The following is a 26,249-nucleotide window of genomic DNA, read 5'->3' on the forward strand; positions in this document are numbered from 1 at the left end:
TGCTACTGCTGCTGCTTACGGTGGTGAGATGTTGACTACCTCGCCTGGTATGCAGGAGGTCGTGGGTTCGATCCTGACGCCTGCTGTATAGTTGGAGTCTGCGTCTCTCTCATCATCATCACAGGGGGACGTTGACGACCTCCCCTCAGCGCGTCACGTGACTCGCCCCCCCCATTGCCCCCCCCCCCGCATGACGTCTCCCCCCCTCCCCCCTCGCCGCATGCAGTGAGGCGGCTCCGGGCAGCAGCAGCAGTAGCGGCGGCGGTGGCTGCTAAAGCCGCAGCAGCTGAAGCAGCAACAGCAGCAGCAACAGAATCAAAAACAACAGAAGCAGCGGCAGCAGCAGCAGAAGCAACAGCAGCAGCGGTGACAACAGCGGCAGCAGCAACAGCAGCAACAGCAGCAGCAGCAGAAACAGCAGCAGCGGCAGAAGCAGCAGCAGCAGCAGCGGTGACATCAGCAGAAGCCGCAGCAGAAAAATCAGCAGCAGCGGCATCAGCAGCAGCAGCAGCGGCGACAACAACAGAAGCAGCAGCAGCAGCATCGGCATCATTGTCGGAGTGATTTTGGCCTCGAGACGCCTCGAAGCCGCCGCGAGCGAGAGCTGCAATCCTCGCCCAGGTAGAGGCGGGGGGGGGGCCCACCGGGGGGGGCCCACCCTGCCCCCCCACCCCGGCTCCCACCCTGCCTCCCCCCCCCGGCTCCCACCCTGCCCCCCCCCCCGGCTCCCACCCTGCCCCCCCCCCTGGTTCCCACCCTGCCCCCCCCCCCTGGTTCCCACCCTGCCCCCCCCCCGGCTCCCACCCTGCCCCCCCCCCTGGTTCCCACCCTGCCCCCCCCCCCCGGCTCCCACCCTGCCCCCCCCCCCTGGTTCCCCCCCCCCCGGCTCCCACCCTGCCCCCCCCCCCCGGCTTCCACCCTGCCCCCCCCCTGGTTCCCACCCTGCCCCCCCCCTGGTTCCCACCTTGCCCCCCCCCCCGGCTCCCACCCTGCCCCCCCCCTGGTTCCCACCCTGCCCCCCCCCCCCGGCTCCCACCCCTGCCCCCCCCCCTGGTTCCCACCCTGCCCCCCCCCCCTGGCTCCCACCCTGCCCCCCCCCCCCCGGCTCCCACCCTGCCCCCCCCCCTGGTTCCCACCCTGCCCCCCCCCTGGCTCCCACCCTGCCCCCCCCCGGCTCCCACCCTGCCCCCCCCCTGGTTCCCACCCTGCCCCCCCCCCCCGGCTCCCACCCTGCCCCCCCCCCCTGGTTCCCACCCTGCCCCCCCCCCTGGTTCCCACCCCCTGCCCCCCCCCCCTGGCTCCCACCCTGCCCCCCCCCCCCGGCTCCCACCCTGCCCCCCCCCCTGGTTCCCACCCTGCCCCCCCCCCTGGTTCCCACCATGCCCCCCCCCCCGGCTCCCACCCTGCCCCCCCCCCTGGTTCCCACCCTGCCCCCCCCCCCCCGGCTCCCACCCTGCCCCCCCCCCCGGCTCCCACCCTGCCCCCCCCCCCCTGGTTCCCACCCTGCCCCCCCCCCCTGGTTCCCACCCTGCCCCCCCCCCCTGGCTCCCACCCTGCCCCCCCCCCCCCGGCTCCCACCCTGCCCCCCCCCCCTGGTTCCCACCCTGCCCCCCCCCCCTGGTTCCCACCATGCCCCCCCCCCGGCTCCCACCCTGCCCCCCCCCCTGGTTCCCACCCTGCCCCCCCCCCCGGCTCCCACCCTGCCCCCCCCCCGGCTCCCACCCTGCCCCCCCCCCCCTGGTTCCCACCCTGCCCCCCCCCCCGGCTCCCACCCTGCCCCCCCCCCCTGGTTCCCACCCTGCCCCCCCCCCTGGCTCACACCCTGCCCCCCCCCCCGGCTCCCACCCTGCCCCCCCCCCCTGGTTCCCACCCTGCCCCCCCCCTGGCTCCCACCCTGCCCCCGCCCCTGGTTCCCACCCTGCCCCTCCCCCCGGCTCCCACCCTGCCCCCCCCCCCCGGTTCCCACCCCTGCCCCCCCCCCCTGGCTCCCACCCTGCCCCCCCCCCCTGGCTCCCACCCTGCCCCCCCCCCTGGCTCCCACCCTGCCCCCCCCCCTGGCTCCCACCCTGCCCCCCCCCCTGGCTCCCACCCTGCCCCCCCCCCTGGCTCCTACCCTGCCCCCCCCCCTGGTTCCCACCCTGCCCCCCCCCCCTGGCTCCCACCCTGCCCCCCCCCCTGGCTCCCACCCTGCCCCCCCCCCCCCGGCTCCCACCCTGCCCCCCCCCCCCCGGCTCCCACCCTGCCCCCCCCCCCCGGCTCCCACCCTGCCCCCCCCCCTGGCTACCCCCCCCCGTCCCACCCCTCCCTGTCACCTCCACCTCATCATCCACCTCATCATCCACCTCATCATCCACCACCTCATCCACCACCTCATCATCCACCTCATCATCCACCTCATCATCCACCTCATCATCACCTCCACCACCTCATCATCCACGTCCTCATCCACCACCACATCCACCACCACATCCACCACCACCTCCACCACCTCATCATCCACCTCATCATCACCTCCACCACCACCTCCACCACCACCTCATCATCCACCTTCACCACCTCATCATCATCATCATCCACCTCATCCACCTTCACCACCACCTCATCCACCTCCACCTCATCATCCACCTTCACCACCACCACCACCTCATCCACCACCACCTCATCCACCTTCACCACCACCACCACCTCATCCACCACCACCTCATCCACCTTCACCACCACCACCACCTCATCCACCACCTCATCATCCACCTTCACCACCTCCTCCTCATGCGCAGCAGCCCCTCCCGCCTTGACTTTACCACCAACAATTAATAATTTATTATTTTTGCATTGTTCGATAGCTCGCACCGCCTTTATTTAACCTATTAGATTTTATCGCCTTTATTTAACCTATTAGATTACACCGCCTTTATTTACCCTATTAGATTACACCGCCTTTATTTACCCTATTAGCTCACACCGCCTTTATTTAACCTATTAGATTACACCGCCTTTATTTAACCTATTAGCTCACACCGCCTTTATTTAACCTATTAGATTACACCGCCTTTATTTACCCTATTAGCTCACACCGCCTTTATTTAACCTATTAGATTACACCGCCTTTATTTACCCTATTAGCTCACACCGCCTTTATTTAACCTATTAGCTCACACCGCCTTTATTTAACCTATTAGCTTACACCGCCTTTATTTAACCTATTAGCTCGCACCGCCTTTATTTAACCTATTAGATTTTATCGCCTTTATTTAACCTATTAGATTACACCGCCTTTATTTACCCTATTAGCTCACACCGCCTTTATTTAACCTATTAGATTACACCGCCTTTATTTAACCTATTAGCTCGCACCGCCTTTATTTAACCTATTAGATTTTATCGCCTTTATTTAACCTATTAGATTACACCGCCTTTATTTACCCTATTAGCTCACACCGCCTTTATTTAACCTATTAGATTACACCGCCTTTATTTAACCTATTAGCTCGCACCGCCTTTATTTAACCTATTAGATTTTATCGCCTTTATTTAACCTATTAGATTACACCGCCTTTATTTACCCTATTAGCTCACACCGCCTTTATTTAACCTATTAGATTACACCGCCTTTATTTAACCTATTAGCTCGCACCGCCTTTATTTAACCTATTAGCTCGCACCGCCTTTATTTAACCTATTAGATTTTATCGCCTTCATTTAACCTATTAGATTACACCGCCTTTATTTACCCTATTAGATTACACCGCCTTTATTTACCCTATTAGCTCACACCGCCTTTATTTAACCTATTAGATTACACCGCCTTTATTTAACCTATTAGCTCACACCGCCTTTATTTAACCTATTAGATTACACCGCCTTTATTTACCCTATTAGCTCACACCGCCTTTATTTAACCTATTAGATTACACCGCCTTTATTTACCCTATTAGCTCACACCGCCTTTATTTAACCTATTAGATTACACCGCCTTTATTTAACCTATTAGCTCACACCGCCTTTATTTAACCTATTAGCTTACACCGCCTTTATTTAACCTATTAGCTCACACCGCCTTTATTTAACCTATTAGCTTACACCGCCTTTATTTAACCTATTAGCTCACACCGCCTTTATTTAACCTATTAGCTTACACCGCCTTTATTTAACCTATTAGCTCACACCGCCTTTATTTAACCTATTAGATTACACCGCCTTTATTTAACCTATTAGCTCACACCGCCTTTATTTAACCTATTAGATTACACCGCCTTTATTTAACCTATTAGCTCACACTGCCTTTTATTTAACCTATTAGCTTACACCGCCTTTATTTAACCTATTAGCTCACACCGCCTTTATTTAACCTATTAGCTTACACCGCCTTTATTTAACCTATTAGCTTACACCCGCCTTTATTTACACTATTAGCTCACACCGCCTTTATTTAACCTATTAGATTACACCGCCTTTATTTAACCTGTTAGCTTACACCGCCTTTATTTAACCTATTAGCTCACACCCGCCTTTATTTAACCTATTAGCTCACACCGCCTTTATTTAACCTATTAGATTACACCGCCTTTATTTACCCTATTAGCTCACACCGCCTTTATTTAACCTATTAGCTCACACCGCCTTTATTTACCCTATTAGCTTACACCGCCTTTATTTAACCTATTAGCTCACACCGCCTTCATTTAACCTATTAGATTACACCGCCTTTATTTAACCTATTAGCTCACACTGCCTTTTATTTAACCTATTAGCTTACACCGCCTTTATTTAACCTATTAGTTCACACCGCCTTTATTTAACCTATTAGCTTACACCGCCTTTATTTAACCTATTAGCTTACACCGCCTTTATTTACCCTATTAGCTCACACCGCCTTTATTTAACCTATTAGATTACACCGCCTTTATTTAACCTGTTAGCTTACACCGCCTTTATTTAACCTATTAGCTCACACCGCCTTTATTTAACCTATTAGCTCACACCGCCTTTATTTAACCTATTAGATTACACCGCCTTTATTTACCCTATTAGCTCACACCGCCTTTATTTAACCTATTAGCTCACACCGCCTTTATTTAACCTATTAGCTCGCACCGCCTTTATTTAACCTATTAGCTCGCACCGCCTTTATTTAACCTATTAGATTTTATCGCCTTTATTTAACCTATTAGATTACACCGCCTTTATTTACCCTATTAGCTCACACCGCCTTTATTTAACCTATTAGATTACACCGCCTTTATTTAACCTATTAGCTCGCACCGCCTTTATTTAACCTATTAGATTTTATCGCCTTTATTTAACCTATTAGATTACACCGCCTTTATTTACCCTATTAGCTCACACCGCCTTTATTTAACCTATTAGATTACACCGCCTTTATTTAACCTATTAGCTCGCACCGCCTTTATTTAACCTATTAGATTTTATCGCCTTTATTTAACCTATTAGATTACACCGCCTTTATTTACCCTATTAGCTCACACCGCCTTTATTTAACCTATTAGATTACACCGCCTTTATTTAACCTATTAGCTCGCACCGCCTTTATTTAACCTATTAGCTCGCACCGCCTTTATTTAACCTATTAGATTTTATCGCCTTCATTTAACCTATTAGATTACACCGCCTTTATTTACCCTATTAGATTACACCGCCTTTATTTACCCTATTAGCTCACACCGCCTTTATTTAACCTATTAGATTACACCGCCTTTATTTAACCTATTAGCTCACACCGCCTTTATTTAACCTATTAGATTACACCGCCTTTATTTACCCTATTAGCTCACACCGCCTTTATTTAACCTATTAGATTACACCGCCTTTATTTACCCTATTAGCTCACACCGCCTTTATTTAACCTATTAGATTACACCGCCTTTATTTAACCTATTAGCTCACACCGCCTTTATTTAACCTATTAGCTTACACCGCCTTTATTTAACCTATTAGCTCACACCGCCTTTATTTAACCTATTAGCTTACACCGCCTTTATTTAACCTATTAGCTCACACCGCCTTTATTTAACCTATTAGCTTACACCGCCTTTATTTAACCTATTAGCTCACACCGCCTTTATTTAACCTATTAGATTACACCGCCTTTATTTAACCTATTAGCTCACACCGCCTTTATTTAACCTATTAGATTACACCGCCTTTATTTAACCTATTAGCTCACACTGCCTTTTATTTAACCTATTAGCTTACACCGCCTTTATTTAACCTATTAGCTCACACCGCCTTTATTTAACCTATTAGCTTACACCGCCTTTATTTAACCTATTAGCTTACACCGCCTTTATTTACACTATTAGCTCACACCGCCTTTATTTAACCTATTAGATTACACCGCCTTTATTTAACCTGTTAGCTTACACCGCCTTTATTTAACCTATTAGCTCACACCGCCTTTATTTAACCTATTAGCTCACACCGCCTTTATTTAACCTATTAGATTACACCGCCTTTATTTACCCTATTAGCTCACACCGCCTTTATTTAACCTATTAGCTCACACCGCCTTTATTTACCCTATTAGCTTACACCGCCTTTATTTAACCTATTAGCTCACACCGCCTTCATTTAACCTATTAGATTACACCGCCTTTATTTAACCTATTAGCTCACACTGCCTTTTATTTAACCTATTAGCTTACACCGCCTTTATTTAACCTATTAGTTCACACCGCCTTTATTTAACCTATTAGCTTACACCGCCTTTATTTAACCTATTAGCTTACACCGCCTTTATTTACCCTATTAGCTCACACCGCCTTTATTTAACCTATTAGATTACACCGCCTTTATTTAACCTGTTAGCTTACACCGCCTTTATTTAACCTATTAGCTCACACCGCCTTTATTTAACCTATTAGCTCACACCGCCTTTATTTAACCTATTAGATTACACCGCCTTTATTTACCCTATTAGCTCACACCGCCTTTATTTAACCTATTAGCTCACACCGCCTTTATTTACCCTATTAGCTTACACCGCCTTTATTTAACCTATTAGCTCACACCGCCTTTATTTAACCTATTAGCTTACACTGCCTTTATTTAACCTATTAGCTTACACCGCCTTTATTTAACCTATTAGCTCACACCGCCTTTATTTAACCTATTAGCTTACACCGCCTTTATTTACCCTATTAGCTCACACCGCCTTTATTTAACCTATTAGGTTACACCGCCTTTATTTAACCTATTAGCTCACACCGCCTTTATTTAACCTATTAGCTTACACCGCCTTTATTTAACCTATTAGCTCACACCGCCTTTATTTAACCTATTAGCTTACACCGCCTTTATTTAACCTATTAGCTCACACCGCCTTTATTTAACCTATTAGCTTACACCGCCTTTATTTAACCTATTAGCTTACACCGCCTTTATTTAACCTATCAGCTCACACCGCCTTTATTTAACCTATTAGCTTACACCGCCTTTATTTAACCTATTAGCTTACACCGCCTTTATTTAACCTATTAGCTTACACCGCCTTTATTTAACCTATCAGCTCACACCGCCTTTATTTAACCTATTAGCTTACACCGCCTTTATTTAACCTATTAGCTCACACCGCCTTTATTTAACCTATTAGCTTACACCGCCTTTATTTAACCTATTAGCTTACACCGCCTTTATTTAACCTGTTAGCTCACACCGCCTTTATTTAACCTTTTAGCTCACACCGCCTTTATTTACCCTATTAGCTTACACCGCCTTTATTTAACCTATTAGCTTACACCGCCTTTATTTAACCTGTTAGCTCACACCGCCTTTATTTAACCTATTAGCTTACACCGCCTTTATTTAACCTATTAGCTTACACCGCCTTTCTTTAACCTATTAGCTCACACCGCCTTTATTCAACCTATTAGCTCACACCGCCTTTATTTACCCTATTAGCTTACATCACCTTTATTTACCCTGTTAGCTTACACCGCCTTTATTTAACCTGTTAGCTCACACCGCCTTTATTTAACCTATTAGCTCACACCGCCTTTATTTATCCTATTAGCTTACACCGCCTTTATTTAACCTATTAGCTCACACCGCCTTTATTTATCCTATTAGCTTACATCTCCTTTATTTAACCTTTTAGCTTACACCGCCTTTATTTAACCTATTAGCTTACACCGCGTTTATTTAACCTATTAGCTCACACCGCCTTTATTTAACCTATTAGCTTACACCGCCTTTATTTAACCCATTAGCTTACACCGCCTTTATTTAACCTATTAGCTTACACCGCCTTAATTTAACCTATTAGCTCACACCGCCTTTATTTAACCTATTAGCTTACACCGCCTTTATTTACCCTATTAGCTCACATCGCCTTTATTTAACCTATTAGCTTACACCGCCTTTATTTACCCTATTAGCTCACATCGCCTTTATTTAACCTATTAGCTTACACCGCCTTTATTTACCCTATTAGCTCACACCGCCTTTATTTAACCTATTAGCTTACACCGCCTTAATTTAACCTATTAGCTTACACCGCCTTTATTTACCCTATTAGCTCACACCGCCTTTATTTACCCTATTAGCTTACACCGCCTTTATTTACCCTATTAGCTCACATCGCCTTTATTTAACCTATTAGCTTACACCGCATTTATTTAACCTTTTAGCTGACATGAGGAGGGGTGGGATGGGCTCACACAGGAGTTCGTTGTGTTGAACAGCTCCCATCCACTCATCCTTTATTCAAACATTTTGTCACGAATCGTAATGCAACGGGGCCTTTATTTAGCCATGCACTGTACGGTGACGTGCTTTGCATTGTTTATCTCGTGTCTTTTTGCCCCGTTAATTATTGTGTATTATGATATGAAGCATCCTTTATTGTATCACCGATTTACTTAATTGAACCGTGATGTGTGGTGAGTCTGTGGGTCTCTGTGTGGTGAGTCTGTGGGTCTCTGTGTGATGAGCCTGTGGGTCTCTGTGTGGTGAGTCTGTGGGTCTCTGTGTGGTGAGTCTGTGGGTCTCTGTGTGATGAGCCTGTGGGTCTATGTGTGATGAGCCTGTGGGTCTCTGTGTGGTGAGTCTGTGGGTCTCTGTGTGGTGAGTCTGTGGGTCTCTGTGTGGTGAGTCTGTGGGTCTCTGTGTGGTGAGTCTGTGGGTCTCTGTGTGATGAGCCTGTGGGTCTCTGTGTGGTGAGTCTGTGGGTCTCTGTGTGGTGAGTGTGTGTGTCTCTGTGTGGTGAGTCTGTGGGTCTCTGTGTGGTGAGTCTGTGGGTCTCTGTGTGTCTCTGTGGATCTCTGTGTGGTGAGTCTGTGGGTCTCTGTGTGGTGAGTCTGTGGGTCTCTGTGTGATGAGCCTGTGGGTCTCTGTGTGGTGAGTCTGTGGGTCTCTGTGTGGTGAGTCTGTGGGTCTCTGTGTGGTGAGTCTGTGGGTCTCTGTGTGATGAGCCTGTGGGTCTCTGTGTGGTGAGTCTGTGGGTCTCTGTGTGGTGAGTCTGTGGGTCTCTGTGTGATGAGTCTGTGGGTTTCTGTGTGGTGAGTCTGTGGGTCTCTGTGTGGTGAGTATGTGGGTCTCTGTGTGGTGAGTCTGTGGGTCTCTGTGTGATGAGCCTGTGGGTCTCTGTGTGGTGAGTATGTGGGTCTCTGTGTGATGAGCCTGTGGGTCTCTGTGTGGTGAGTATGTGGGTCTCTGTGTGGTGAGTCTGTGGGTCTCTGTGTGGTGAGTATGTGGGTCTCTGTGTGATGAGCCTGTGGGTCTCTGTGTGGTGAGTCTGTGGGTCTCTGTGTGATGAGCCTGTGGGTCTCTGCGTGGTGAGTCTGTGGGTCTCTGTGTGGTGAGTCTGTGGGTCTCTGTGTGGTGAGTCTGTGGGTCTCTGTGTGGTGAGTCTGTGGGTCTCTGTGTGATGAGCCTGTGGGTCTCTGTGTGGTGAGTCTGTGGGTCTCTGCGTGGTGAGTCTGTGGGTCTCTGTGTGGTGAGTCTGTGGGTCTCTGTGTGGTGAGTCTGTGGGTCTCTGTGTGGTGAGTCTGTGGGTCTCTGTGTGATGAGCCTGTGGGTCTCTGTGTGGTGAGTATGTGGGTCTCTGTGTGATGAGCCTGTGGGTCTCTGTGTGGTGAGTCTGTGGGTCTCTGTGTGGTGAGTCTGTGGGTCTCTGTGTGGTGAGTCTGTGGGTCTCTGTGTGGTGAGTATGTGGGTCTCTGTGTGATGAGTCTGTGGGTCTCTGTGTGGTGAGTGTGTGTGTCTCTGTGTGGTGAGTCTGTGGGTCTCTGTGTGGTGAGTCTGTGGGTCTCTGTGTGTCTCTGTGGATCTCTGTGTGGTGAGTCTGTGGGTCTCTGTGTGGTGAGTCTGTGGGTCTCTGTGTGATGAGCCTGTGGGTCTCTGTGTGGTGAGTCTGTGGGTCTCTGTGTGGTGAGTCTGTGGGTCTCTGTGTGGTGAGTCTGTGGGTCTCTGTGTGGTGAGTCTGTGGGTCTCTGTGTGGTGAGTCTGTGGGTCTCTGTGTGATGAGCCTGTGGGTCTCTGTGTGGTGAGTCTGTGGGTCTCTGTGTGGTGAGTCTGTGGGTCTCTGTGTGATGAGCCTGTGGGTCTCTGTGTGGTGAGTATGTGGGTCTCTGTGTGGTGAGTCTGTGGGTCTCTGTGTGGTGAGTCTTTGGGTCTCTGTGTGGTGAGTCTGTGGGTCTCTGTGTGGTGAGTCTGTGGGTCTCTGTGTGTCTCTGTGGATCTCTGTGTGGTGAGTCTGTGGGTCTCTGTGTGGTGAGTCTGTGGGTCTCTGTGTGGTGAGTCTGTGGGTCTCTGTGTGGTGAGTCTGTGGGTCTCTGTGTGGTGAGTATGTGGGTCTCTGTGTGATGAGCCTGTGGGTCTCTGTGTGGTGAGTCTGTGGGTCTCTGTGTGGTGAGTCTGTGGGTCTCTGTGTGGTGAGTCTGTGGGTCTCTGTGTGGTGAGTCTGTGGGTCTCTGTGTGATGAGCCTGTGGGTCTCTGTGTGGTGAGCCTGTGGGTCTCTGTGTGGTGAGTGTGTGTGTCTCTGTGTGGTGAGTCTGTGGGTCTCTGTGTGGTGAGTCTGTGGGTCTCTGTGTGTCTCAGTGGATCTTTGTGTGGTGAGTCTGTGGGTCTCTGTGTGGTGAGTCTGTGGGTCTCTGTGTGATGAGCCTGTGGGTCTCTGTGTGGTGAGTCTGTGGGTCTCTGTGTGGTGAGTCTGTGGGTCTCTGTGTGGTGAGTCTGTGGGTCTCTGTGTGGTGAGTCTGTGGGTCTCTGTGTGATGAGCCTGTGGGTCTCTGTGTGGTGAGTGTGTGTGTCTCTGTGTGGTGAGTCTGTGGGTCTCTGTGTGGTGAGTCTGTGGGTCTCTGTGTGTCTCAGTGGATCTCTGTGTGGTGAGTCTGTGGGTCTCTGTGTGGTGAGTCTGTGGGTCTCTGTGTGATGAGCCTGTGGGTCTCTGTGTGGTGAGTCTGTGGGTCTCTGTGTGGTGAGTCTGTGGGTCTCTGTGTGGTGAGTCTGTGGGTCTCTGTGTGGTGAGTCTGTGGGTCTCTGTGTGATGAGCCTGTGGGTCTCTGTGTGGTGAGTCTGTGGGTCTCTGTGTGGTGAGTCTGTGGGTCTCTGTGTGATGAGTCTGTGGGTTTCTGTGTGGTGAGTCTGTGGGTCTCTGTGTGGTGAGTATGTGGGTCTCTGTGTGGTGAGTCTGTGGGTCTCTGTGTGGTGAGTCTGTGGGTCTCTGTGTGGTGAGTCTGTGGGTCTCTGTGTGTCTCAGTGGATCTCTGTGTGGTGAGTCTGTGGGTCTCTGTGTGGTGAGTCTGTGGGTCTCTGTGTGATGAGCCTGTGGGTCTCTGTGTGGTGAGTCTGTGGGTCTCTGTGTGGTGAGTCTGTGGGTCTCTGTGTGGTGAGTCTGTGGGTCTCTGTGTGGTGAGTCTGTGGGTCTCTGTGTGATGAGCCTGTGGGTCTCTGTGTGGTGAGTCTGTGGGTCTCTGTGTGGTGAGTCTGTGGGTCTCTGTGTGATGAGTCTGTGGGTTTCTGTGTGGTGAGTCTGTGGGTCTCTGTGTGGTGAGTATGTGGGTCTCTGTGTGGTGAGTCTGTGGGTCTCTGTGTGGTGAGTCTGTGGGTCTCTGTGTGATGAGCCTGTGGGTCTCTGTGTGGTGAGTCTGTGGGTCTCTGTGTGGTGAGTCTGTGGGTCTCTGTGTGATGAGCCTGTGGGTCTCTGTGTGGTGAGTATGTGGGTCTCTGTGTGGTGAGTCTGTGGGTCTCTGTGTGATGAGCCTGTGGGTCTCTGTGTGGTGAGTCTGTGGGTCTCTGTGTGGTGAGTCTTTGGTTCTCTGTGTGGTGAATCTGTGGGTCTCTGTGTGATGAGCCTGTGGGTATCTGTGTGGTGAGTCTGTGGGTCTCTGTGTGGTGAGTCTGTGGGTCTCTGTGTGTCTCTGTGGGTCTCTGTGTGGTGAGTCTGTGGATCTCTGTGTGGTGAGTCTGTGGGTCTCTGTGTGGTGAGTCTGTGGGTCTCTGTGTGATGAGTCTGAGGGTCTCTGTGTGGTGAGTCTGTGGGTCTCTGTGTGGTGAGTCTGTGGGTCTCTGTGTGTTGAGTCTGTGGGTCTCTGTGTGATGAGTCTGTGGGTCTCTGTGTGGTGAGTCTGTGGGTCTCTGTGTGATGAGCCTGTGGGTCTCTGTGTGGTGAGTCTGTGGGTCTCTGTGTGGTGAGTATGTGGGTCTCTGTGTGGTGAGTCTGTGGGTCTCTGTGTGGTGAGTATGTGGGTCTCTGTGTGGTGATTATGTGGGTCTCTGTGTGGTGAGTCTGTGGGTCTCTGTGTGGTGAGTCTTTGGGTCTCTGTGTGGTGAGTCTGTGGGTCTCTGTGTGGTGAGTCTGTGGGTCTCTGTGTGTCTCTGTGGATCTCTGTGTGGTGAGTCTGTGGGTCTCTGTGTGGTGAGTCTGTGGGCTTCTGTGTGGCGAGTCTGTGAGTCTGTGGGTCTCTGTGTGATGAGTCTGTGGGTCTCTGTGTGGTGAGTCTGTGGGTCTCTGTGTGGTGAGTCTGTGGGTCTCTGTGTGGTGAGTCTGTGGGTCTCTGTGTGGTGAGTCTGTGGGTCTCTGTGTGGTGAGCCTGTGGGTCTCTGTGTGGTGAGTCTGTGGGTCTCTGTGTGGTGAGTCTGTGGGTCTCTGTGTGGTGAGTCTGTGATTCTCTGTGTGGTGAGTCTGTGGGTCTCTGTGTGGTGAGTCTGTGGGTCTCTGTGTGGTGAGTCTGTGTGGTGAGTCTGTGGGTCTCTGTGTGATGAGTCTGTGGATCTCTGTGTGCTGAGTCTGTGGGTGTCTGTGTGGTGAGTCTGTTGGTGAGTCTGTGGGTCTCTGTGTGGTGAGTCTGTGGGTCTCTGTGTGGTGAGTCTGGGCCTCTGTGTGGTGAGTCTTTGTGGTGAGTCTGTGGGTCTCTGTGTGGTGAATCTGGGTCTCTGTGTGGTGAGTCTGTGTGATGAGTCTGTGGGTCTCTGTGTGATGAGTCTGTGGGTCTCTGTGTGATGAGTCTGTGGGTCTCTGTGTGGTGAGTCTGTGGGTCTCTGAGTGGTGAGTCTGTGGGTCTCTGTGTGGTGAGTCTGTGGGTCTCTGTGTGGTGAGTCTGTTGATGAGTCTGTGGGTCTCTGTGTGGTGAGTCTGTGGGCCTCTGTGTGGTGAGTCTGTGGGTCTCTGTGTGGTGAGTCTGTGGGTCTCTGTGTGGTGAGTCTGTGGGTCTCTGTGTGGTGAGTCTGTGGGTCTCTGTGTGGTGAGTCTGTTGATGAGTCTGTGGGTCTCTGTGTGGTGAGTCTGTGGGTCTCTGTGTGGTGAGTCTGTGGGTCTCTGTGTGGTGAGTCTGTGGGTCTCTGTGTGGTGAGTCTATGGGTCTCTGTGTGATGAGTCTGTGGGTCTCTGCGTGGTGAGTCTGTGGGTGAGTCTGTGGGTCTCTGTGTGGTGAGTCTGTGGGTCTCTGTGTAGTGAGTCTGTGTGGTGAGTCTGGGTGAGTCTGTGGGTCTCTGTGTGGTGAGTCTGTGGGTCTCTGTGTGGTGAGTATGTGGGTCTCTGTGTGGTGAGTCTGTGTGGTGAGTCTGTGTCTCTGTGTGGTGAGTCTGTGGGTCTCTGTGTGGTGAGTCTGTGGGTCTCTATGTGGTGAATCTGCGGGTCTCTGTGTGGTGAGTTTGTGGGTCTCTGTGGGTGAGTCTGTGGATCTCTGTGTGGTGAGTCTGTGAGTCTCTGTGTGGTGAGTCTCTGGGTTTCTGTGTGGTGAGTCTGGGTGAGTCTGTGGGTCTCTGCGTGGTGAGTCTGTGGGTCTCTGTGTGGTGAGTCTGTGTGGTGAGTCTGTGTGTCTCTGTGTGGTGAGTCTGTGGGTCTCTGTGTGGTGAGTCTGGGTCTCTGTGTGGTGAGTCTGTGTGGTGAGTCTGTGGGTCTCTGTGTGGTGAGTCTGGGTCTCTGTGTGGTGAGTCTGTGTGGTGAGTCTGTGGGTCTCTGTGTGATGAGTCTGTGGATCTCTGTGTGCTGAGTCTGTGGGTCTCTGTGTGATGAGTCTGTGGGTCTCTGTGTGGTGAGTCTGTGGGTCTCTCTGTGCTGAGTCTGTGGGTGTCTGTGTGGTGAGTCTGTTGATGAGTCTGTGGGTCTCTGTGTGGTGAGTCTGTAGGCCTCTGTGTGGTGAGTCTTTGGGTGAGTCCATGTGGTGAGTCTGTGTGGTGAGTCTGGGTCTCTGTGTGGTGAGTCTGTGGGTCTCTGTGTGGTGAGTCTGTGGGTCTCTGTGTGGTGAGTTTGTGGGTCTCTGTGGGTGAGTCTGTGGATCTCTGTGTGGTGAGTCTGTGAGTCTCTGTGTGGTGAGTCTGTGGGTCTCTGTGTGGTGAGTCTGTGGGTGAGTCTCTGGATCTCTGTGTGGTGAGTCTGTGGGTCTCTGTGTGGTGAGTCTGTGGGTGAGTTTGTGGGTCTCTGTGTGGTTAGTCTGTGGGTCTCTGTGTGGTGAGTCTGTGGGTCTCTGTGTGGTGAGTCTTTGGGTGAGTCCATGTGGTGAGTCTGTGTGGTGAGTCTGGGTCTCTGTGTGGTGAGTCTGTGGGTCTCTGTGTGGTGAGTCTGTGGGTCTCTGTGTGGTGAGTTTGTGGGTCTCTGTGGGTGAGTCTGTGGATCTCTGTGTGGTGAGTCTGTGAGTCTCTGTGTGGTGAGTCTGTGGGTCTCTGTGTGGTGAGTCTGTGGGTGAGTCTCTGGATCTCTGTGTGGTGAGTCTGTGGGTCTCTGTGTGGTGAGTCTGTGGGTGAGTTTGTGGGTCTCTGTGTGGTTAGTCTGTGGGTCTCTGTGTGGTGAGTCTGTGGGTCTCTGTGTGATGGTGAGTCTGTGGGTCTCTGTGTGAGTCTGTGGGTCTCTGTGTGGTGAGTCTGTGGGTGAGTCTGTGGGTCTCTGTGTGGTGAGTCTGTGGGTCTCTGTGTGGTGAGTCTGTGGGTCTCTGTGTGGTGAGTCTGTGGGTCTCTGTGTGGTGAGTCTGTGGGTGTCTGTGGGTCTCTGTGTGATGAGTCTGTGGGTCTCTGTGTGGTGAGTCTGTGGGTCTCTGTGTGGTGAGTCTGTGGGTCTCTGTGTGGTGAGTCTGTTGATGAGTCTGTGGGTCTCTGTGTGATGAGTCTGTGGGTCTCTGTGTGATGAGTCTGTGGGTCTCTGTGTGGTGAGTCTGTGGGTCTCTGTTTGATGAGTCTGTGGGTCTCTGTGTGGTGAGTCTGTGGGTGTCTGTGTGGTGAGTCTGTGGGTCTCTGTGTGGTGAGTCTGTGGGTCTCTGTGTGATGAGTCTGTGGGTCTCTGTGTGGTGAGTCTGTGGGTGTCTGTGTGGTGAGTCTGTGGGTCTCTGTGTGGTGAGTCTGTGGGTCTCTGTGTGGTGAGTCTGTGGGTCTCTGTGTGATGAGTCTGTGGGTCTCTGTGTGGTGAGTCTGTGGGTCTCTGTGTGATGAGTCTGTGGGTCTCTGTGTGGTGAGTCTGTGGGTCTCTGTGTGGTGAGTCTGTGGGTCTCTGTGTGATGAGTCTGTGGGTCTCTGTGTGGTGAGTCTGTGGGTCTCTGTGTGATGAGTCTGTGGGTCTCTGTGTGATGAGTCTGTGGGTCTCTGTGTGGTGAGTCTATGGGTCTCTGTGTGGTGAGTCTGTGGGTCTCTGTGTGGTGAGTCTGTGGGTCTCTGTGTGATGAGTCTGTGGGTCTCTGTGTGGTGAGTCTGTGGGTCTCTGTGTGGTGAGTCTGTGGGTCTCTGTGTGATGAGTCTGTGGGTCTCTGTGTGGTGAGTCTGTGGGTCTCTGTGTGATGAGTCTGTGGGTCTCTGTGTGATGAGTCTGTGGGTCTCTGTGTGGTGAGTCTATGGGTCTCTGTGTGGTGAGTCTGTGGGTCTCTGTGTGGTGAGTCTGTGGGTCTCTGTGTGGTGAGTCTATGGGTCTCTGTGTGGTGAGTCTGTGGGTCTCTGTGTGGTGAGTCTGTGGGTCTCTGTGTGATGAGTCTGTGGGTCTCTGTGTGGTGAGTCTGTGGGTCTCTGTGTGGTGAGTCTGTGGGTCTCTGTGTGATGAGTCTGTGGGTCTCTGTGTGGTGAGTCTGTGGGTCTCTGTGTGATGAGTCTGTGGGTCTCTGTGTGATGAGTCTGTGGGTCTCTGTGTGGTGAGTCTATGGGTCTCTGTGTGGTGAGTCTGTGGGTCTCTGTGTGGTGAGTCTGTGGGTCTCTGTGTGATGAGTCTGTGGGTCTCTGTGTGGTGAGTCTGTGGGTCTCTGTGTGGTGAGTCTGTGGGTCTCTGTGTGGTGAGTCTGTGGGTCTCTGTGATGAGTCTGTGGGTCTCTGTGTGGCGAGTCTGTGAGTCTCTGTGTGATGAGTCTGTGGGTCTCTGTGATGAGTCTGTGGGTCTCTGTGATGAGTCTGTGGGTCTCTGTGTGGTGAGTCTGTGGGTCTCTGTGATGAGTCTGTGGGTCTCTGTGTGGTGAGTCTGTGGGTCTCTGTGTGATGAGTCTGTGGGTCTCTTTGTGATGAGTGACCAGCCCCTCCCTCCCCACCCAGGGGCTGGGTGGGGAGGGAGGGGCTGGGTTGGGAGGGGAGGGTGGGGAGGGGCTGGGTGGGGAGGGTGGGGGAGGGTGGGGCTGGGTGGGGGTGGGAGGGGTGGGACTGAGTGGGGAGGGGCTGCTCACCCCGTCGTGCCCTTATAAAACTCAACGTTTCACCTACTCACTACCGGCTTGTGCCCGCCCTCACAGTCGGGCATATTTGCTGAATACCCCACGTTGCCCTGGCCGTTGTTGACCCTGCAGGCCATTGACCGAGCAACCCAACGTGTTCCTACCAGCTCCCTCCGCAAGAATGTGTTAATACATTTGAAAGCAATGAAAAGGAGAGACAGGACTGTGTGTGACAAGGCCGTAGCTATGGAGTGAGCATTGGGAAGGACCAAATCTAAATTTGAAAACTAATTTCCTGACTAAGATACTTAAAACATTCACCAACAAATAGGATGGACTTTTCATTGTTTTTTTTTTACAATAATGTCTGACAGTGTATTGTATGACATTTCAATGTTTTCTTGAGTCAGTGTATGCAACGGTAGAGATTAGGGATTCATAAAGTACAACCATAACCACAATCGTATCAACAGAAATCTACGCAATGTTCTACGAAGACAGGTCCAGATATTGTGGACAAGCTTTAGCAAATTGTTGTTTTTAAATAAGCTAAATTCCTCTTGATATGCAAATTCTTTTGACAAGGCGCCCTTTTTCCCCCCCTTCCAACCCAGCTTATATACAAGCTCCAAGCTCGTGTGCTGTTTCATTCAGACGCTGTCGCCTCGACAGACCTGGTTCCACCTGAGGACGGCTGCTTGCGTTGTGGCCGAAACGTCGTGAGAATTATTTTATTATGTTTTATTTTTATTATTTTATTGCTTCCCTTCTACGTGACGACTTTTCCGAAAGAACCAAGAAAATAGTTGTTTTTATTTACATAGAGTAGCAATTTATTTTTAAAATTGTTTTTAGCAATATATTGGTGGGGGGTGGGGACATTTTGAGCATATTTGAATATTTAATTACGGCCTTGTCGTACAGGAATTACATTTATAACAGATCAGTGGGGAAAAATCTTAATTTTTATTTGATTTTTTTTTTACTTTTCGTAACAGCTAATTTTCATCTTCTCGGTTCTTTCGGTAAAGTCATCGCGTAGAAGGGAAATAATAAGATAATAACAATAAAACATAATAAAATACAATTCTCACAAAGGGAAGTAATAAAGTAATAAAAATCAAGCATAATAAAATACAATTCTCACGTAGAAGAGAAATAATAAAATAATAAAACTTCATAAAATAATTCTCACGACGTTTCGGCCACAACGCAAGCAGCCGTCCTCAGGTGAAGAACAGGTCTGTCGGAAAGACAGCGTCTGAATGAACAGGTCTATCGGAAAGACAGCGTCTGAATGAACAGGTCTATCGGAAAGACAGCGTCTGAATGAACAGGTCTATCGGAAAGACAGCGTCTGAATGAACAGGTCTATCGGAAAGACAGCGTCTGAATGAACAGGTCTATCGGAAAGACAGCGTCTGAATGAACAGGTCTATCGGAAAGACAGCGTCTGAATGAACAGGTCTATCGGAAAGACAGCGTCTGAATGAACAGGTCTATCGGAAAGACAGCGTCTGAATGAACAGGTCTGTCGGAAAGACAGCGTCTGAATGAACAGGTCTATCGGAAAGACAGCGTCTGAATGAACAGGTCTGTCGGAAAGACAGCGTCTGAATGAACAGGTCTGTCGGAAAGACAGCGTCTGAATGAACAGGTCTGTCGGAAAGACAGCGTCTGAATGAAGAACAGGTCTGTCGGAAAGACAGCGTCTGAATGAAGAACAGGTCTGTCGACAAGACAGCGTCTGAATGAACAGGTCTGTCGGAAAGACAGCGTCTGAATGAACAGGTCTGTTGACAAGACAGCGTCTGAATGAACAGGTCTGTCGGAAAGACAGCGTCTGAATGAACAGGTCTGTCGGAAAGACAGCGTCTGAATGAACAGGTCTGTCGGAAAGACAGCGTCCGAATGAACAGGTCTGTCGGAAAGACAGCGTCCGAATGAACAGGTCTGTCGGAAAGACAGCGTCTGAATGAACAGGTCTGTCGGAAAGACAGCGTCCGAATGAACAGGTCTGTCGGAAAGACAGCGTCTGAATGAACAGGTCTGTCGGAAAGACAGCGTCTGAATGAACAGGTCTGTCGGAAAGACAGCGTCTGAATGAACAGGTCTGTCGACAAGACAGCGTCTGAATGAACAGGTCTGTCGGAAAGACAGCGTCTGAATGAACAGGTCTGTCGGAAAGACAGCGTCTGAATGAACAGGTCTGTCGGAAAGACAGCGTCTGAATGAACAGGTCTGTCGGAAAGACAGCGTCTGAATGAACAGGTCTGTCGGAAAGACAGCGTCTGAATGAACAGGTCTGTCGACAAGACAGCGTCTGAATGAACAGGTCTGTCGGAAAGACAGCGTCTGAATGAACAGGTCTGTCGGAAAGACAGCGTCTGAATGAACAGGTCTGTCGGAAAGACAGCGTCTGAATGAACATGTCTGTCGGAAAGACAGCGTCTGAATGAACAGGTCTGTCGGAAAGACAGCGTCTGAATGAACAGGTCTGTCAGAAAGACAGCGTCTGAATGAACATGTCTGTCGGAAAGACAGCGTCTGAATGAACAGGTCTGTCGGAAAGACAGCGTCTGAATGAAGAACAGGTCTGTCGGAAAGACAGCGTCTGAATGAACAGGTCTGTCGGAAAGACAGCGTCTGAATGAACAGGTCTGTCGGAAAGACAGCATCTGAATGAACAGGTCTGTCGGAAAGACAGCGTCTGAATGAACAGGTCTGTCGGAAAGACAGCGTCTGAATGAACAGGTCTGTCGGAAAGACAGCATCTGAATGAACAGGTCTGTTGGAAAGACAGCATCTGAATGAACAGGTCTGTCGGAAAGACAGCGTCTGAATGAACAGGTCTGTCGGAAAGACAGCGTCTGAATGAACAGGTCTGTCGGAAAGACAGCGTCTGAATGAACAGGTCTGTCAGAAAGACAGCGTCTGAATGAACATGTCTGTCGGAAAGACAGCGTCTGAATGAACAGGTCTGTCGGAAAGACAGCGTCTGAATGAACAGGTCTGTCGGAAAGACAGCGTCTGAATGAACAGGTCTGTCAGAAAGACAGCGTCTGAATGAACATGTCTGTCGGAAAGACAGCGTCTGAATGAACAGGTCTGTCGGAAAGACAGCGTCTGAATGAACAGGTCTGTCGGAAAGACAGCGTCTGAATGAAGAACAGGTCTGTCGGAAAGACAGCGTCTGAATGGGCACCACCAGGCTTGGCAGCGTATATTTAAGCTGGGTTGGAGGGGGGGAAGGGCGCCTTGACAAAGGAAGTTGCATATCATTGGAGTACGACAGGCCAGGCTCTGAGTACCATGACGATGACTGAGTTGGCAAGGTTATTGATTCACCAGTCGTGTACAGCAGTCACGAGTGGAACCTCCTTTGCCAGTAAAAAATATGATAATTGTTTTTTTACCCTTTTATCTGGCAACAAAACTGACACCTTTTTTACACAAGGAGTCATGTTTGCATAGACCACAATACCTGCGGTCATAATGCAAACAAAACACACAACTCTGATAATGTGTGCACTGTCCTTGAAGTTGATTGGTCCACACCCGAGACAGCTTTCCTTAGAGCCTAGTCTCACATGGTCCTTGAAGTTGATTGGTCCACACCCGAGACAGCTTTCCTTAGAGCCTAGTCTCACATGGTCCTTGAAGTTGATTGGTCCACACCCGAGACAGCTTTCCTTAGAGCCTAGTCTCACATGGTCCTTGAAGTTGATTGGTCCACACCCGAGACAGCTTTCCTTAGAGCCTAGTCTCACATGGTCCTTGAAGTTGATTGGTCCACACCCGAGACAGCTTTCCTTAGAGCCTAGTCTCACATGGTCCTTGAAGTTGATTGGTCCACACCCGAGACAGCTTTCCTTAGAGCCTAGTCTCACATGGTCCTTGAAGTTGATTGGTCCACACCCGAGACAGCTTTCCTTAGAGCCTAGTCTCACATGGTCCTTGAAGTTGATTGGTCCACACCCGAGACAGCTTTCCTTAGAGCCTAGTCTCACATGGTCCTTGAAGTTGATTGGTCCACACCCGAGACAGCTTTCCTTAGAGCCTAGTCTCACATGGTCCTTGAAGTTGATTGGTCCACACCCGAGACAGCTTTCCTTAGAGCCTAGTCTCACATGGTCCTTGAAGTTGATTGGTCCACACCCGAGACAGCTTTCCTTAGAGCCTAGTCTCACATGGTCCTTGAAGTTGATTGGTCCACACCCGAGACAGCTTTCCTTAGAGCCTAGTCTCACATGGTCCTTGAAGTTGATTGGTCCACACCCGAGACAGCTTTCCTTAGAGCCTAGTCTCACATGGTGTTGGACCAGATGACGCCAAAAGGCGCACAACTCAAAGACAATGCACCATCAGAGTATGAGAGCTCAGGGTAAAGCATTTACACCATTGGAACCTCATTTGCCAGTAAAAAAATATGATAATTGTTTTTTTACCCTTTTATCTGGCAACAAAACGGACACCTTTTTTGACAAGGAGTCAAGTTTGCATAGACCACAATGCAAACAAAATACACACTCACAGCCAACACCGTCAGTCACGATTATCTCAACCGGTCCCGGGCCCCCCCCCCCCCCTAGGTCGACTCAGCCTAAAACGAGTACCTGGTGTAGCGGTGTGTAGTGAACATCGCCACTGGGGAGACAAAGGCGGCCGGGCGTGGTGATGGCCACCCACCCCCTCGTGTGCCGTGCCGGCCTTCACAGGCGCTCGCTCACAGCACTTGCCCCGACAGTCCGGTGAGGCTACACGGGGGATCTTTGTCTTTGTGTGTGCGGGCAGCGATGGCGGGCGCCGCGGTGAAGGTGGCCGTGAGGGTGAGGCCGTTCAACTCGCGGGAGATGGAACGCGACGCCAAGTGCATCGTGCACATGGCGGGCAACACCACAAGTAGGGCTCGCTCAGTCACTCAGTCACTCACTCACTCGCTCACCCAGTCACTCACTCACTCAGTCACTCACTCAGTCACTCACTCAGTCACTCACTCGCTCACTCAGTCACTCTCTCGCTCACTCGCTCGCTCACTCGAGAGATTGGAGATGGAACGCGACGCCAAGTGCATCGTGCACATGGCAGGCAACACCACAAGTAGGGCTCGCTCAGTCACTCAGTCACTCACTCGCTCACTCGCCCAGTCACTCGCTCACTCAGTCAGTCACTCACTCAGTCACTCACTCGCTCACTCAGTCACTCTCTCGCTCACTCGCTCGCTCGCTCGCTCGCTCACTCGAGAGATTGGAGATGGAACGCGACGCCAAGTGCATCGTGCACATGGCGGGCAATACCACAAGTAGGGCTCGCTCACTCAGTCACTCGCTCACTCACTCACTCGCTCACTCACTCACTCAGTCACTCAGTCACTCACTCACTCAGTCACTCGCTCGCTCACTCGCTCGCTCACTCGAGAGATTGCAGATGGAACGCGACGCCAAGTGCATCGTGCACATGGCGGGCAATACCACAAGTAGGGCTCGCTCAGTCACTCAGTCACTCACTCAGTCACTCAGTGACTCAGTCAGTCACTCAGTCACTCACTCGCTCAGTCACTCACTCGCTCACTCACTCAGTCACTCACTCAGTCACTCACTCAGTCACTCACTCGCTCACTCAGTCACTCTCTCGCTCACTCGCTCACTCGCTCACTCGCTCGCTCACTCGAGAGATTGCAGATGGAACGGGACGCCAAGTGCATCGTGCACATGACGGGCAATACCACAAGTAGGACTCGCTCAGTCACTCAGTGACTCAGTCGGTCACTCAGTGACTCAGTCAGTCACTCAGTCACTCACTCGCTCACTCGCCCAGTCACTCGCTCACTCAGTCAGTCACTCAGTCACTCAGTCACTCACTCAGTCACTCACTCAGTCACTCAGTAACTCAGTCAGTCACTCAGTCACTCACTCGCTCACTCGCCCAGTCACTCGCTCACTCAGTCACTCACTCAGTCACTCACTCAGTCACTCACCCAGTGACTCACCCAGTCACTCACTCACCCAGTCACTCACCCAGTCACTCACTCACTCACTCACCCAGTTACTCACTCACCCAGTCACTCGCTCACCCAGTCACTCACTCACTCAGTCACTCACTCGCTCACTCACTCACTCACTCAGTCACTCACTCGCTCACTCAGTCACTCTCTCGCTCACTTCTCGCTCACTCGCTCGCTCACTCGAGAGATTGGAGATGAAACGCGACGCCAAGTGCATTGTGCACATGGCGGGCAATACCACAAGTAGGGCTCGCTCAGTCACTCAGTCACTCACTCAGTCACTCACTCAGTCACTCACTCAGTCGCTCAGTCAGTCACTCAGTCACTCAGTCACTCACTCGCTTACCCAGTCACTCGCTCACTCAGTCACTCAGTCACTCACTCGCTCACTCACTCACTCACCCAGTCACTCAGTCACTCACTCAGTCAGTCACTCACTCAGTCACTCACCCAGTCACTCGCTCACTCAGTCACTCGCCCAGTCACTCGCTCACTCACTCACTCGCCCAGTGACTCACCCAGTGACTCACTCAGTCACTCACCCACTCACTCTCGCTCACTCAGTCACTCACTCACTCAGTCACTCACTCACTCAGTCACTCAGTCAGTCACTCACCCAGTGACTCAGTCACTCGCTCAGCCAGTCACTCAGTCACTCACCCAATCACTCACTCACCCAGTCACTCACCCAGTCGCTCACCCAGTCAACTCGCGGGAGATGGAACGCGACGCCAAGTGCATTGTGCACATGACGGGCAATACCACAAGTAGGGCTCGCTCACTCACTCACTCAGCCACTCACTCACTCACTCAGTCACTCACTCAGTCACTCACTCAGTCGCTCAGTCAGTCACTCACTCAGTCGCTCACCCAGTCACTCACTCACCCACCCACTCGCCCAGTCAGTCACTCACTCACCCAGTCACTCACTCAGTCACTCACTCAGTCACTCACTCAGTCACTCACTCAGTCGCTCAGTCAGTCACTCACTCAGTCGCTCACCCAGTCACTCACTCACCCACCCACTCGCCCAGTCAGTCACTCACTCACCCAGTCACTCACTCAGTCACTCACTCAGTCACTCACTCAGTCACTCACTCAGTCGCTCAGTCAGTCACTCACTCAGTCGCTCACCCAGTCACTCACTCACCCACCCACTCGCCCAGTCAGTCACTCACTCACCCAGTCACTCACTCAGTCACTCACTCAGTCACTCACTCAGTCACTCACTCAGTCGCTCAGTCAGTCACTCACTCAGTCGCTCACCCAGGCACTCACTCACCCACCCACTCGCCCAGTCAGTCACTCACTCACCCAGTCACTCACTCAGTCACTCACTCAGTCACTCACTCAGTCACTCACTCAGTCGCTCAGTCAGTCACTCACTCAGTCGCTCACCCAGTCACTCACTCACCCACCCACTCGCCCAGTCAGTCACTCACTCACCCAGTCACTCACTCAGTCACTCACTCAGTCACTCACCCAGTGACTCACTCAGTCACTCACCCAGTGACTCACTCAGTGACTCACTCAGTCACTCACTCAGTCACTCACCCAGTGACTCACTCAGTCACTCACTCAGTCGCTCACCCAGTCACTCACTCACCCACCCACTCGCCCAGTCAGTCACTCACTCACCCAGTCACTCACTCAGTCACTCACTCAGTCACTCACTCAGTCACTCACTCAGTCTCGCTCAGTCAGTCACTCACTCAGTCGCTCACCCAGTCACTCACTCACCCACCCACTCGCCCAGTCAGTCACTCACTCACCCAGTCACTCACTCAGTCACTCACTCAGTCACTCACCCAGTGACTCACTCAGTTGCTCACTCACTCGAGAGATGGAGATTGGAGATGGAACGCGACGCCAAGTGCATTGTGCACATGCGGGCAATTGCACAAGTAGGACTCGCTCACTCACTCAGTCACTCACTCACTCACCCAGTGACTCACTCGCTCACCCAGTCACTCACTCACCCAGTCACTCACCTAGTCACTCACCCAGTCACTCACTCACCCAGTCACTCACCCAGTCACTCACTCGCTCACTCGCCCAGTCACTCAGTCACTCACTCGCTCACTCACCCAGTCACTCACTCAGTCAGTGACTCAGTCACTCAGTCACTCACCTCACTCGCTCACCCAGTCACTCACTCACTCACTCACTTACTTGCCCAGTGACTCACTCACTCACCCAGTCACTCACCCAGTCACTCACCCAGTGACTCACTCACCCAGTCACTCGCTCACCCAGTGACTCACCCAGTGACTCACTCAGTCACTCAGTCACTCAATCACTCAGTCAGTGACTCAGTCACTCATCCAGTCACTCACTCAGTCACTCACTCACCCAGTGACTCACTCACCCAGTCACTCGCTCACCCAGTGACTCACCCAGTGACTCACTCAGTCACTCAGTCACTCACCCAGTCACTCACTCAGTCAGTGACTCAGTCACTCACTCACTCAGTCACTCGCTCACCCAGTCACTCACTCACTCACTTACTCGCCAGTGACTGACTCACTCACCCAGTCACTCACCCAGTCACTCACCCAGTGACTCACTCACCCAGTCACTCGCTCACCCAGTGACTCACCCAGTGACTCACTCAGTCACTCAGTCACTCACTCACTCAGTCACTCACCCAGTCACTCACTCAGTCAGTGACTCAGTCACTCACCCAGTCACTCACTCACTCGCTCACCCAGTCACTCACTCACTCACTCACTCGCCCAGTGACTCACTCACTCACCCAGTCACTCACCCAGTCACTCACCCAGTGACTCACTCACTCACCCAGTGACTCACTCACTCACTCACCCAGTGACTCACCCAGTGATTCACTTAGTCACTCAGTCACTCACTCACTCAGTCAGTGACTCAGTCACTCACCCAGTCACTCACTCACTCACCCACCCACCCACTCACCCACCGTCACTCGTGTCTCCCCCCCTCACCCCCCCCTCACCCCCCCCCCTGTTGCCATGGCAGCCATCGTGAACCCCAAGATGCCCAAGGAAGCCCCCAAGACGTTCAACTTCGACTTCTCGTACTGGTCTCACACGTCGGTACGGGCGCACACCCTCCCGCAGGAGGGCACCCACCCACCCACCGCACGCACGCCGCCCCAGCCTGATGATCGCTACAGGGAGCCGTGTCGTCATCCACT

General features: G+C 51.7%; 1 long non-coding RNA gene across 1 annotated transcript; it reads left to right on the plus strand.

Annotated features, from left to right (window-relative positions):
• On the plus strand, window positions 1-26,148 carry LOC144954452 (uncharacterized). Its single transcript, XR_013641196.1, has 4 exons — window positions 1-23; window positions 227-621; window positions 21,868-21,975; window positions 26,072-26,148. It is a non-coding gene; the product is annotated as an uncharacterized LOC144954452 (long non-coding RNA).
• The last annotated feature ends 101 nt before the right edge of the window (window positions 26,149-26,249 follow it).

Source organism: Lampetra fluviatilis, unplaced genomic scaffold, assembly GCF_964198595.1.
Source record: "Lampetra fluviatilis unplaced genomic scaffold, kcLamFluv1.1 SCAFFOLD_846, whole genome shotgun sequence".
In the NCBI taxonomy this organism is placed as follows: domain Eukaryota; kingdom Metazoa; phylum Chordata; class Hyperoartia; order Petromyzontiformes; family Petromyzontidae; genus Lampetra; species Lampetra fluviatilis.